The sequence below is a fragment of the Euleptes europaea genome, chromosome 5 (genome assembly GCF_029931775.1).
Source record: "Euleptes europaea isolate rEulEur1 chromosome 5, rEulEur1.hap1, whole genome shotgun sequence".
Taxonomy (NCBI): domain Eukaryota; kingdom Metazoa; phylum Chordata; class Lepidosauria; order Squamata; family Sphaerodactylidae; genus Euleptes; species Euleptes europaea.
In genome coordinates this window covers 100,461,482-100,473,812 of record NC_079316.1, presented here as the reverse complement: position 1 = coordinate 100,473,812, position 12,331 = coordinate 100,461,482, and the positions used below count along the sequence as shown (strand labels likewise).

Sequence of the window (12,331 nt, the reverse complement as noted above, 5' to 3'; positions counted from 1 at the left end):
CATAGAGGTTAGAGTGAAAGACTTGGACCTGGGAGACATGGGTTCAAATCCACACTGTATCATGATGCTCACTGGGTGACCTTGGGACCTTCACTCTCAGCCTAACCCATTTCACTGGGTGGTTTTGAGAATAAAATGGTGGAGACCACCTCCTTGGAGAAAGATATGATCCACCATACATTGGCTCATTATGGAAAACAAATATATGCTATGAAACATCTGGCCTTAGCTTTTGTGGAATTTATTTGCACAGCTTCAGTTCTATGTGTAATTGCATATAATGATCTGAATAAAATTACATGTGCGGAAGGAACTGGTTTCTGCAGATCGTGTTCTCTTGTGTCACAAGAGAGCCAGCGTGGTAGTGATTAAGAGCGGTGGTTTGGAGCGGTGGACTCTGATCTGAAGAATTGTGCTTGATTCCCCACTCCTCCACATGAGTGGCAGACTCTAATCTGGTGAACTGGATTGGTCTCCCCACTCCTCCACATGAAGCTAGCTGGGTGACCTTGGGCTAGTCACACTTTCTCAGCCCCATCTACCTCACAGGGTGTCTGTTGTGGGGAGGGGAAGGGAAGATGATTGTAAGCCGATTTGATTCTTCCTTAAGTGATAGAGAAGGTCAGCATATAAAAACCAACTCTTCTTCCTCGTCTTCTTCTTCAGGGGTTTGCACTACTAAACCAGGTGGATATCATAAGTCACGGTGATAAATTGCACTGCCTTAGAATAAACTCCATAGTTTTATCCTTAGTAGTACATTTTAGTCTTTTTACCTTTCTCTCTGCCAATGATTAAAACCTCCAGCCATTCATCTTGAGGTGTGATTACATCCAGCTGTCAACAAAATTGGCAAGAGCCAGCTTCCAGCTGATTCGTTACAGTCAGTGATAATGTACAAAGGAGATAGCAAGACAATTTCATTTGAAGACACCTGCTTGAAGAGCTTTATTTTTAAAAAATCTTGTTTTCCTTCCATGTTAGTAGAAACATTAATTGAATCTTCAGTCTCTTCTTCGGTAAAAGAACTTCTTAGAAGGGCCCGTCCTTTTTCTTTTGCTCGAGCAGAGTGCTTCCTTTCAAAAGAAACCAAAGGAATCCTCAGTTTCTCACAGAATGATTGATACAGGGATGTCACCGTAATTTGCATTTGATTTTTTTCCAAGCTGCTCTTACTTTTTTCACAAGTTCTAGGGCAATACTTCCTTCTATTCTTATCTCAAAACTGTGAATGTCATAAGCTGACAACCAGTTTACCATGCATTTAAAGGGCTTTCATGACTTTCCCCCTGCCATTCTTCTCTGTGGTAAAGATTGAAGAGTTTTACCAAGCGGCAAGGGTTCCCCTCATTTACCACATGAATAGTATTCTGTATTAGTAATACATAACTGACAATGTTGAGTAATCCTCTTGAGCTGTAGAGTTTTGTGGCTAGAACCTCATTTTAAGGAATAGTTTGTTAGCTGAAATGCTCTTTAAATGGGGAAATTAGCTGAGCAATCGGTAACTATAATATTTATAAAGCGGGATGCAACCAACTATACCAGAGCTCGTATTTTGTGACCTTTAGAATAACGACAGAGACCAGGGAATCCAAATTAAGAGAGTTTATGTTTTCAAGCATTCAGTGGTGCAACACAACACATACAGAGAATCTAGAAATTCAAAAGAAGGAGAGCAAGAGACGGTCGCCAATGTGGCAGGGATCGATGACGGGTGATACGATACCTTTTCCTGTAAAGGAGTTGTCCTGAGTTCCAGTAGACTAAGACAGAATAAAATAGAGAGAGGGCGAAGGATAGGGGTTCCCGTGGGTTCGACCAGCGAGGCAGGAGGGAGCTTGGTCAGGCTGCGCAAACCCAAACCAACAGAGTAACAGCAAAAATGCCAGGGAAAGACCTAAGGTAACATTATGGGTATTAGCAACCCCAGTTATACTGTTTCTCTGGGGGTGGGGTGATAGGATTACCCCTTCGGGGTTCCCGTGTGACAAAAGGCCTTAATGGTTGGCTGCCTGGGTGGGGTGGTGAGCATTTGGAAATCTATTCGAATTCCAGTGACTTGTGCAACCCGGGAGGAACCGGGAGAATCTCGGTGATGAGCTTAACGATCTGAAACAATAGGCGCGATCCTGCTAACGCCGGGGATCGCTATCTCGCATAGCTGGAGGAACAAGTCATTGTTATCTTAATGTCTCTGAATGGCTTAGCTTAAACAGTCCGATGATGCAAGGGGAGGGTGTGAGCAGATGCAGCCTACGTGCTTGTGCGCTTTCTCTGACATGGCTTCTGCTGGAACGGAGATGCACAGGAACATGGAGTCTCTCTGGCTTGCTGGAGAGGTTGACCTGGCCTCGGTTGCTCAGCTGCCGGCGGCTTGGGATACACAGGAGCGGTCGTGTTAGTTTCACTGGCGCATGCGCGAGCCTTCCCCGTAGTGTTTGGGGCAGGCGCGCGGCTGGAACAGGGCACACATGTATGCTGTTTGGGGTTGCCATAACCAGTCTGGGAGATTGGCACCCGTGGGGCTTACAAGTTTGTCTTCCATTTCTGCATGGAACAATGCCAACAGCTGTACCAAAGATTTAAAAAGCTTGTTTCTTTGGTTTTTTAAAAAAATATCCATATATGTATTGATGTTTTAAGGGTTATTTTTCCTTACAGATAACCTGTATCCTGATAATAATTTTATACATTTTGTTTATGTAAAATATTTATTGGTCATTTCTGCATAATTAAAAGTATCAAGCTGTTCACAATGTTTAAAACAATATAGTCTGCAACAATGCAACCTGAGAAGTTAAAATAGAAATGCAGCAATAGAAATATCATTAACAATGTAACAGCAACAAAGATAATCTTAACAAGAGCATATAGTGATATTAAAAATATAATAACCATCAGTAAAAGCATTTGTATCACTGAATGCTACAGTACAAGGATCTTTGAAGTAATGTTGCTTGCATATTATGATGAGGTATTGGATGGAATATTCATGTACATATACTTAATCTTGATTTTAATCTATAAAACAAATCCCTCTGGGGAGCTTCTTCCTCATTTTTAAAAATCTGTGGAAGTAATGAATGTTTCCACATAAACATGCACACAATGTAGCTGTCATTAAAATAAAGCAAAATCCATTTGAGTAAAGAACACACAGAGAACATATGTGGATAATTTAATTTATATGCAAAAGGGATTTGTTTTAACTTGGCATCCAACTGTCTAACAGCCCATTCCTGAGAGCTTCAGCGGCTGGGGATAGCGTGGCCATGGCAGTGCCACGGCACCTCCAAAGAGATTTTGCAGCTGCAGCGAAGGGAAGAAAGGGCTATTTTTAACTAAAAATTGGGAAAAGGGGAAAATATCCCCATTGATAACAGCAATGCTGCACTATGGTGGTGCAGCACAGCCATTGCTCAACGGGGCGTTTCTGGGCTGAAAGAAGTTAGGAAGCTGCCTAACAGTAGCTCCACCCCCGGAACACCCCAGGAATGCCTCCCAGGATGCCAGGGTGAGGTCTTGCACCGGGAGAACGTCAGCGGAAGGCCGAGCCGGCGTTTGAGGGCCGCACTGCCACCGCAGTCCAGGGGCGATAGCATAAGCGCCCCAACGCTGGCGTCCGTGCCAGTTTAGGCGCCACAAGTGGCATGGATGCCGGCGTAGGGGTCACTCCACCTCTTAAGCCCATTTGACCCTCAACCTCAAGAATGGGTTGTAAATCTGTCAATACAAAATACAAAAAACAAGGAAGGTAACAAAATGGTGCCGCAAAAAGTGGAGGGATAGATTGAATGAAAATCTTCATGTGTAACTGCAGAGCAAATCAGTAGGGAGAGCGATTAGTGGATCAATGCCAAGTGTGGAATATTGCAAAACTAACCAGAACTTTTAGCACACGTTTAAGAAGTGAGCAAACTTTTCTGCTTTACCCAGGTGACAAGTTGATCTTCTGTCAGCATCTCACAGATGACATTCTTGTTTCTTCCAGGAGAGTCTTTCTAATTAACCACTGGGCTTTGCTCTCCCACCTTGTTCTCAGTGATGATTTCTCATGACGTAGCACACTGGATTGAGAAAGCCACACTTTAGATTGCCTTAGGTGAGCCACACACTCTCAATTTCAAACTCCCATTTGCAGTATGTGGGGGGGGGAAAACAACCTGTTTTATACAGTTGTAAAAAGTACTGAGGTAATATTTGTGAGGCACCTTAAACACTAAAGTCTGATGTGAATGCTAAATATTATTTTTAAAGTCTTTCATACACTTACTCAGACCTGAATTTTAAAAATATTGGTTCAGACCTTTTCAGTTGTTATAGGAATCATCCATCATCCGTCATGGTGTTCTACTTGTGTCTCTGCTGCTGCATCTTTCTTTACCTATAAATTACTAGCCCAGGTTTATTTCAGTAGTATAAAAACACACAGAGTAGAAATCTCCCTCCCCCCAAATGTGCGGCCTATAGATGTTTTCCCAGGCTTGTGTGGAACAGCTGTTTGAATTTGTTTCTAGAAATAGTGAGATTTGGGGCACAGTTAACTTTTATTTATTTATTTATTTATTTATTTATTTATTTATTTATACACACAGTTGCGAATGCAGCGTGTGTGGCCATCAACTAGAGACAATTTGCTGCCATTTGTGAGAGAATTAATGAGTATCATCTGTATTTTTGAATTATGTGATTTCCCTCTGTGGTCCTCAAAATTCCTTGAAAAAGCTCTGTGACCCCTCAATCCTAATTTTTGCGGTGAATCTTGATTAGGCTAAGGGGGCAAAGTAGGGAGCATCACTTTTTTAACCTCAGTCTAAACTACTGTTTCACGTGGCTGTGGGTTACTTTCACACCTGCTGAATAATGCACTTTCAGTCCACTTTAACAATAGTTTGCAAGTGGATTTTGCAGATTCACACAGTAAAATCCAGCTGCTAAGTGGATTGAAAGTGCATTATTCAGCAGGTGTGAAAGCAAGAGAACTGGTTAACACATCTGAATATGAGATACTAACGCCCTCTCACGGTGATGTTACTACTTCTTTTGATTGGGGGAGAGGTATGTTTCTGAAATTGCCCCTATGTGAAACTGCCACATCTCCGACTTGTTGATTTTAATAGGATGAGGGGAATGGCTTCTCATACTAAAACGGGTTAGTGAAGTTAGAACATGAGCGCTTTAATCTTTTTGGATTTCATTGGTTCCATTGATCTTGTGGCAGAACATTTAAAGAAAATCTGAGATAATGAGACTAGTAAACGCTTTCCTTTTTTTTTTTTTTACCAAAAGCAATAAGTCAGAGATGAAATTCCTGTAAAAACATGGCAATTCCTACCATGTGAGAATACGTCTAAAACCTCGTTGCATTTGATAACCAGTTTCAGCGAGCATTTGGGCTGTTAGGGGAAATGGGCCAAAACAGATTTAGAATTTTATGCAAAAGGGTTGTGTTGATTCTGCCGATTGTGCGTGGCGGTGGCCCCTGCATCTGTTAGAACTCTCCATGAGTATTCCTGAATTTAATTAGCAATGATGCGGAATCCCTCGTTACCTCTTGTTAGCAAGCAAAACGACACAGAGTTCAGCAACCGCATACATATTCCAGAGCCCAGATTTGAGAGCATCCTTCTGATGATAATTAAGCACCACACTAAAAAAAGAAAGAAAGAAAGGAAACTAGGACACACAGAGAAGCAGGCTGTCTGCAGATTCATGGGGGCTTTAAATTAAAGCCTTGATCAAATGAGCCTTACATTTTCAGTTGTTATGAATATTTTAGGTGTGTCCGCTCAAGTTTGTCTGCTGATTTGTGCTCCCCTAGTGTTCTGTGTCTGTTTACATAATCGTATCTGTTGTCTTGAGACTCAAAAGTTTATCGGGATTTGTCCTGAATAAGTGCACTTTCATGTTTTGTTTATGTCAAAGGCAAAATTGCCTGATCGTGCACAGAGGCCAGTCTCATGATATTTGCTCTCTTTTCTTAGAGGAAAAAATTATGCAAATCGGGTCCCCATAAAATGGACCGTTCACATGAAGCACCCCCCCCAAACACACACACACGAGTGATATTGGATGTGTGGTGGTGGAAAGAGATAGCCAGAGCAGTCTTCTACCATCTGAACTCTGTGATAACCAGGCTGTTTAGCACTATGTTTAGCAATTTTGGCAAATGTATGCATAAAATATAATGCTTCCTCACTCTAGCCTTTTTGTTTCTATCCCCCGTCACCATTGTGCACACAACCACAATCTGGGAACCTCTATTACTTCACATTCCACTGCAGCCACTTCCTAACATCTACCACAGTGGTCCTCAACCTTGTTGAGCCTCTGGCCACTCTTGGAATTTTGAGGACAGGTGACAACCATAAAATGGGTGCAATGTGAAATTTAACCAACAAAATGATCGCCATGGGGACCAAATAAAAATGTTGGAAGATTCCACAGAACTTTGGGAGGTTCTAAGCCAAGCATCCTTCTACAATAGAAGCTTTGTTTCTAAAAGGATGCTTCCTGCAGTCACAAAGGGGATGCCGCCTTTGCTGTTCTGAAGCATTGCCTGCTCCAATGAGGTGGAGACAAACTAGGATTTGCTCCTTGCTTTGGGGGAAAATGGGTTTGGGAAGAAGAGCCTGCTAGAAAACACAGTGGTTGGCACAATGGTGTCCACAGGTACCATGTTGGCGATCAATGACTTAGGCATGATTGCCTCAGTGACAGAGCAATGGTATTAGAGAGCTACAGTCAAATAACACTGGCCCATTGACCTTATAGCAGGCCCAACCTTGAGGAATGTTATTTTTCAAGCTCTGTGAGACTACTCTTTCTTGATGGTTGAACTCGCTCATCTACCTGATGGAGAAGGAAAATATTTTCTGTTAAATGCTTGCCAAGTTGCCACAGGCATCCTGGGAAGGATAGGGGGGGAGGAGTCAGCCATGATGTGTTTAAGTCGGACACAGTCCCTTGGAAACTTTAAACTAGTTTACCAATTTATAAAGTAAGCTAGCAAAGCCTCCCTAGTCAGGATGGCCCACACTTTTCATAAAAGGATTTGTACTTTTTAAATTCCTCGGAGTGCATACTACATGTTCTCGCAATCAAATGTCTCTTTGGTATTCCTCGGCATTTCCCTGCCTTCTGTGAGTCACCTACTGTTCTCTCCCTTTCCTCCCTGAGCTGAAAACAGTGCAGAGAAAGTCTGCTTCACAGCGTGCCCCGTGGCACATAATACCACATCCTCTGTCAGATTCAGGCGCTTTGAGTGGACCTTCTTTGTCATAAGACTAATGGGTCTGACAAAGAGAGAACTCCAGTGTCCTTTGCTGTAAGCCTGTTCTGATTTCACAGCAAACTGCTGTATCCATCTAGCTCTCCTGTTTGTAAACGACTAGAGCTTTTCATGGCAGCCTCCATAAAACCAGAGGAATCAGGTCTGTGAACTTTTCAGTGCATGGGTAAAAGCAGATGTTAAATAAATAAGTGGCCAAAGGCCCAGTCAAATATTGTCAAATGACCCAAGTATTTAAAGCAGTTTATTAACACAGCAAGAAAGACCAGTGCTAGTTACAGAAATGACCATCTTCTGGCAAAACTCTAGGTACCAGTTCCACACAGGATCTTTACAGGATGCCATGACGTGGAGGCCTCTCCCCACCACCCCCACCGTAAACTACTGCATTAGACCCAGAGATAGTCCAGATTCCTGGGCTTTTGTGACCAGGAGTGACTGCCTGTGGGCGTGCTTCATACTTCCTGTAATCCCTGGTTCGTATTCAGATGTGCTTGTAGTTATAATGCAAGGCCAGTACAGATAGCTGGAGCAGAAGCTCTCTGGACAGTTGCAGGGCAGTAGGATCTTGGTCTTAAATAAGAATGGTGTGATTCTAATTCCTGCAGACCAGGGAACAATGACGCAGTATGCTGACACAAGACCCGTAGAATATTCTACCACATTGATCTGTGGTCCAGCAGTGAACAAGTAACAAGATGGATAAAAGTTTATTGTGGTTTTAATAGAGGTGGTCAACAGACAAAATATGACCACTTTGTTGGCGAAGAAGAGTTGGTTTTGATAACATGCTTTTCTCAACCTTTAGGGAGTCTCACAGCGGCTTGCAATCACTTTCCCTTCCTCTCCCCACAGCAGACACCTTGTGAGGTAGGTGGGGCTGAGAGAGTTCTGAGAGAGCTGTGACTAGCCTAAGGCTTCATGTAGAGGAGTGGGGAATCAAACCCAGTTCTCCAGATTAGAGTCTGCTGCTTCTAACCACTATACCACGCTGGCTCTCCTAGGGCGAAAACACATGGTCGTTTTAGCCTCCTTTATTCCCTGTTTCAGCCAGGATTCAGCCAGGATCGAACACACGTTTGGCGAAACGCATGCGTTCGATTAAAAAAAAAAAACACGTTTGGCGAAACGCATGCGTTTGATCCTGGCTGAATCCTGGCTGAAACAGGGAATAAAGGAGGCTAAAGCGACCATGCGTTTTCGCCCCTAGAGTGCATAGCAAGGATTTGGCAGGACTAGTCAAAGATGCTTAGTTTGCCCGATGCAAAGTGTATTGTATTGGACATTCAATGGCTAATATGTTGTGTGTGGGGGGGGGAGGGGTGTCTTGATATTTTTTATAACCCCCCCCCCAAAAAAAAATCTGAATGGTTGGGGAAATCAGTCTTGAAGCAGAACGAAAGCAAATCTGCATACATAATCACGATAGTTTGTTATTTTCATTCTCGGTAAAGCATGTGTCACTCGCCAGATGTGTCTCATTCAAACAATGTGCTTCTCATGCCAAATTTATGATATGCTTGATTTCGATAAAGTGGCTGAAACCTGCTGCTGGGACTGAGCTGTAGTTTAATTCTGGCTGCAGGTTTACTTGTTCTATTTTTTTCCTTACATTGGTAAGATGGAATTAGAACGCCAAGGAGTGCATTTTTAAAAAATACACCGTCATCTAAAGCAGGACTATGTGTTTTTTGGGAGCTACCTGATTCCTTTCAAGAGCCTTGGAAACTATTTGTCACAGAAGGGCAGCTCAGTGGCTGGAGCCAGTCACAAAATGGCGGCTTGGATATTGCCACGTCTGACAATATGGGGATGGAGCCCAGGAATCAGCCCAGGTATTGAGAACACTTTCCTGGACTATGCCTTGACAAGGCCTTAGCCCAAAGTCAGGGAAAGTGCATCTTAGCTTCTAACAAGAGTCAGGGAGGGGGAAGTAACTCATTTTGTGAATTATTGCTGAGAAAGTGACGGAAAGCAAGGAGGGGTTTTGGATTGCAATGTGGAAGGGAGCAGACTGCAGGTGTTCTGTCTGTGGTTGGCTGGGATTTACTGCTCACTGTTTAGATAGGTTGTTGTGGGAGAAGGGCAGGCTACAGTTGCTCATTCATGAGGTGAAAGCATTTCATTAGAAAAAAATTGACATTTGCTCAGACATACTCTTCTTTCTTAACTGTTATTTTACTTCAGGATTCTTTGCCATAGCTATCCTTAACTGGACTCAGATGCCCACTTGTGATTGTGCTCCATTGGACTTAACCTGTAAAAAGGAATCATTCTCTTCCAAATTTCATAAAAGCAACATAGTGCACACGTATCTGTTATTTTGTAGTCAGTGTCTCAGTGCTTTTGCCCTCTCAAGCCATCTGCTTCTATACAGTTTCACTTCCTGCTTTGTGACTGTGGAACATTTGCATCTGGATTATGTTGCCTCCATCATTGTCCACTAGGGCTGTTAAACCTCCAGTAGGGGGTAGGGATTTCCTTCCCCCAGCTCCAAGCAGCAGTGGGAGAAAAAAATCAGCAGCATCTTGTGCTACTCTGCATCATTTCCAGTAAAAACTCAGAATTGGCACAGGGTAGCTCTAGGAATTACCACAAACTCTATGGTTTTACCATAGAGTTTCCAGCAATTCCTAGAGCTACCCATTGTCATTTCTGGATTTTTACTGAAAGGACATCATTGCACCAGTGATACTGATGCCATACCATGTCCCACCCTCAACCCACCTGCTAGTTGTCAGGCTCAACCTGGCAGCCCTATCGTCTACCAAGCTGTATTGCCAGCCCATAGCCCCACCTACTAATGGTCAGTTTTCTGACTTGGGGCTGCCTGAGCTACAAGACTTGGGAAGATCTAGCAAAATTGCTTGCCCCAATAAAATTAAAACATTACACCCCTTCCAAAAGTTGTTGGAGTGGGGGGTTTCTGGGAATCTACTTTTCTGACCGCACTGATGTTGTTGCCTCAGTGGCTATTCGTGCAACCATATTCGTGCTATTTTTCTTCATGTCTGTCTTATGGTTAGCTGCTAAGCTAGTTGTGCCAAACTCACCATGAATTAGAATGGGCATGCTACAGCATTTGGAGACAGTGCAATTGAATGTTGGAAACCTAATCCATGCTGAGTTAGTCTTTCAAACAATTGATTCAACCCATGGCGCCATGGGCGAGCATCTACCGGGATGATAGAACTGCAGCTATCTTGGGCCAAAAGTGTTGTGTGAAAAGGCCCTGGCAGAAGAGAAGTTTCTATCCTTTTTTTCAGTATTCATATCATTTGTGTAGCAGGATAAAACAAAGCAAAGTAACTCCCCTTTGCCTCTTGGCTAGAAAGCTGCAATTACTCGCACTGTCTTTGTGAGGAAAATATTATTTTAAATTTGCTTGTGTGCAACAGATTTCTCTGCCTGTCAGTTTAGACGCAAATTTCCAGGACCCCTAACAGTGGTGCCCGAGGCATGTGAAATCTTGTTCAGCATTAGTGCCTAAGATTAATTAATACTAAGTCACCATGAATAAATGATGGTAAAAGCCCTTGTTTCTACTTGAAATGCTTACTTGGGAGGTTTTTTTTGTCATTTCTGTGCTGGACCTAATTGTATTAATCACCTCTTTCTTTGCGTTGTGTGTAATCCTTCAGCCATCTGGCTAGACTTGCCCCATGAAGTGTGACTTGGGGGAAGGGGGAGCTGCAAAAACAAATAATCAGAAATTGACCCCCTACCTCTTCCACAATCTCTTGTATGACTCACACAACAGGTGTGGAAGGATTTCTAATAGGGTTGCTAACTCCGGTTTGGGAAATTCCTGGAGATTTAGGGGCAGTGCTTGGGGGGGGGGCAGAATTTGGATAGGCGATTGAGCTTGGTGGGGATTTGATGTCACTCTGGGCTTTCTGTTTCTCCTAGACTTTATGGTGTACTATAGAGTTTGCCTTGTGAAACTGCCCTTTCCTTCAGGAGAGCTGATCTCTGTAGTCTGGAGATCAGTTGTCATTCTGGGAGAACTCTGGGACCCACCTGCAGGTTGGCAACCCTATTTTCTAACGATTTCCTCATTCTGGCTACCCTATTCCAGTATCTATCTGGCCAATTCAGATATCTATAGATAGTAAAATACATTTTTACTTCCCCTTCATCCCAGCTTATTTGAGCCAGGAATTTAATATTTATATTATTCGCAATGTCATAGACATAATATTCAAACCTATCAGTTCAGTGGGTTTATTTCTTAGACAGAGGCTTTGGTTGGGCAGGGAGAGGGGGAGCTAAGTAATTTCAGACTCAGGCATGTTCCAAAGAGGAATTTGGCACCCGGGCAGCATACATTTTCTGTTCAAAAGAAGCTTGGAATGCTTTGTGCCCTGGGCAGCCCTTCTTCTTCTTAGTGCTACCCTCTGGATAGAGAGGCTTAGTTGCACCATTGAGCTAAAAGCTTAGCATGGCGGCCTGAAGCGAAAAACTTGGATAGGGAAGCACAGCTGGCATACACCATTGCCTTAAAAAAAAAAGCGCAAATGAATATGTATTGAATTGATGGCCTTTGTGTCTAAAGATATGATCATGTAAGTGTGATAGAAAATATGTAACTATATGACCTAGCTAGCTATCTCAGTCTAATAACACCCATTCCCAAAGTGTGGCTATGTGAGCTTACCATGGAAGAAGTACTGGAATGCCATGAGAATTAAAGCATTACCGCTCCGATAACCCCAAGGATCCAGCCAAAGAGGGAAGGTACTTGAAGTCTCTATCTGTTACAGAAAGCCTGGTCTACTTGTGCTGTGGAATGGGGTAGTGATAAAAGGTGATGAATTGTTGAGATGGTTGAGGGGTCGGCACCTCTTCCAATCACAGGAGAGGGATCATCCTTAATAATTTCCTGCGACCAAAAGGCAGGCAAAGAAATAGATTCGAAGCTTTCCCATGAGAAAGTGTCCAACATGTGACTTTCCCACCTGTGGCTGGAGCGGGTAGAGAGAACCGCTGGCCAAGATTCTACCACCTCATTCTGCTCACTGTGTTGACCAAGTCTCA

At 43.1% G+C, this 12,331-nt stretch overlaps 1 protein-coding gene across 3 annotated transcripts in view; it reads left to right on the top strand.

The window, feature by feature from the left end:
• Positions 1–12,331, top strand: part of GRID1 (glutamate ionotropic receptor delta type subunit 1) — a 989,717-nt gene that overhangs the window by 889,874 nt on the left and 87,512 nt on the right. The gene's annotated exons all lie outside the window — the stretch shown is intronic.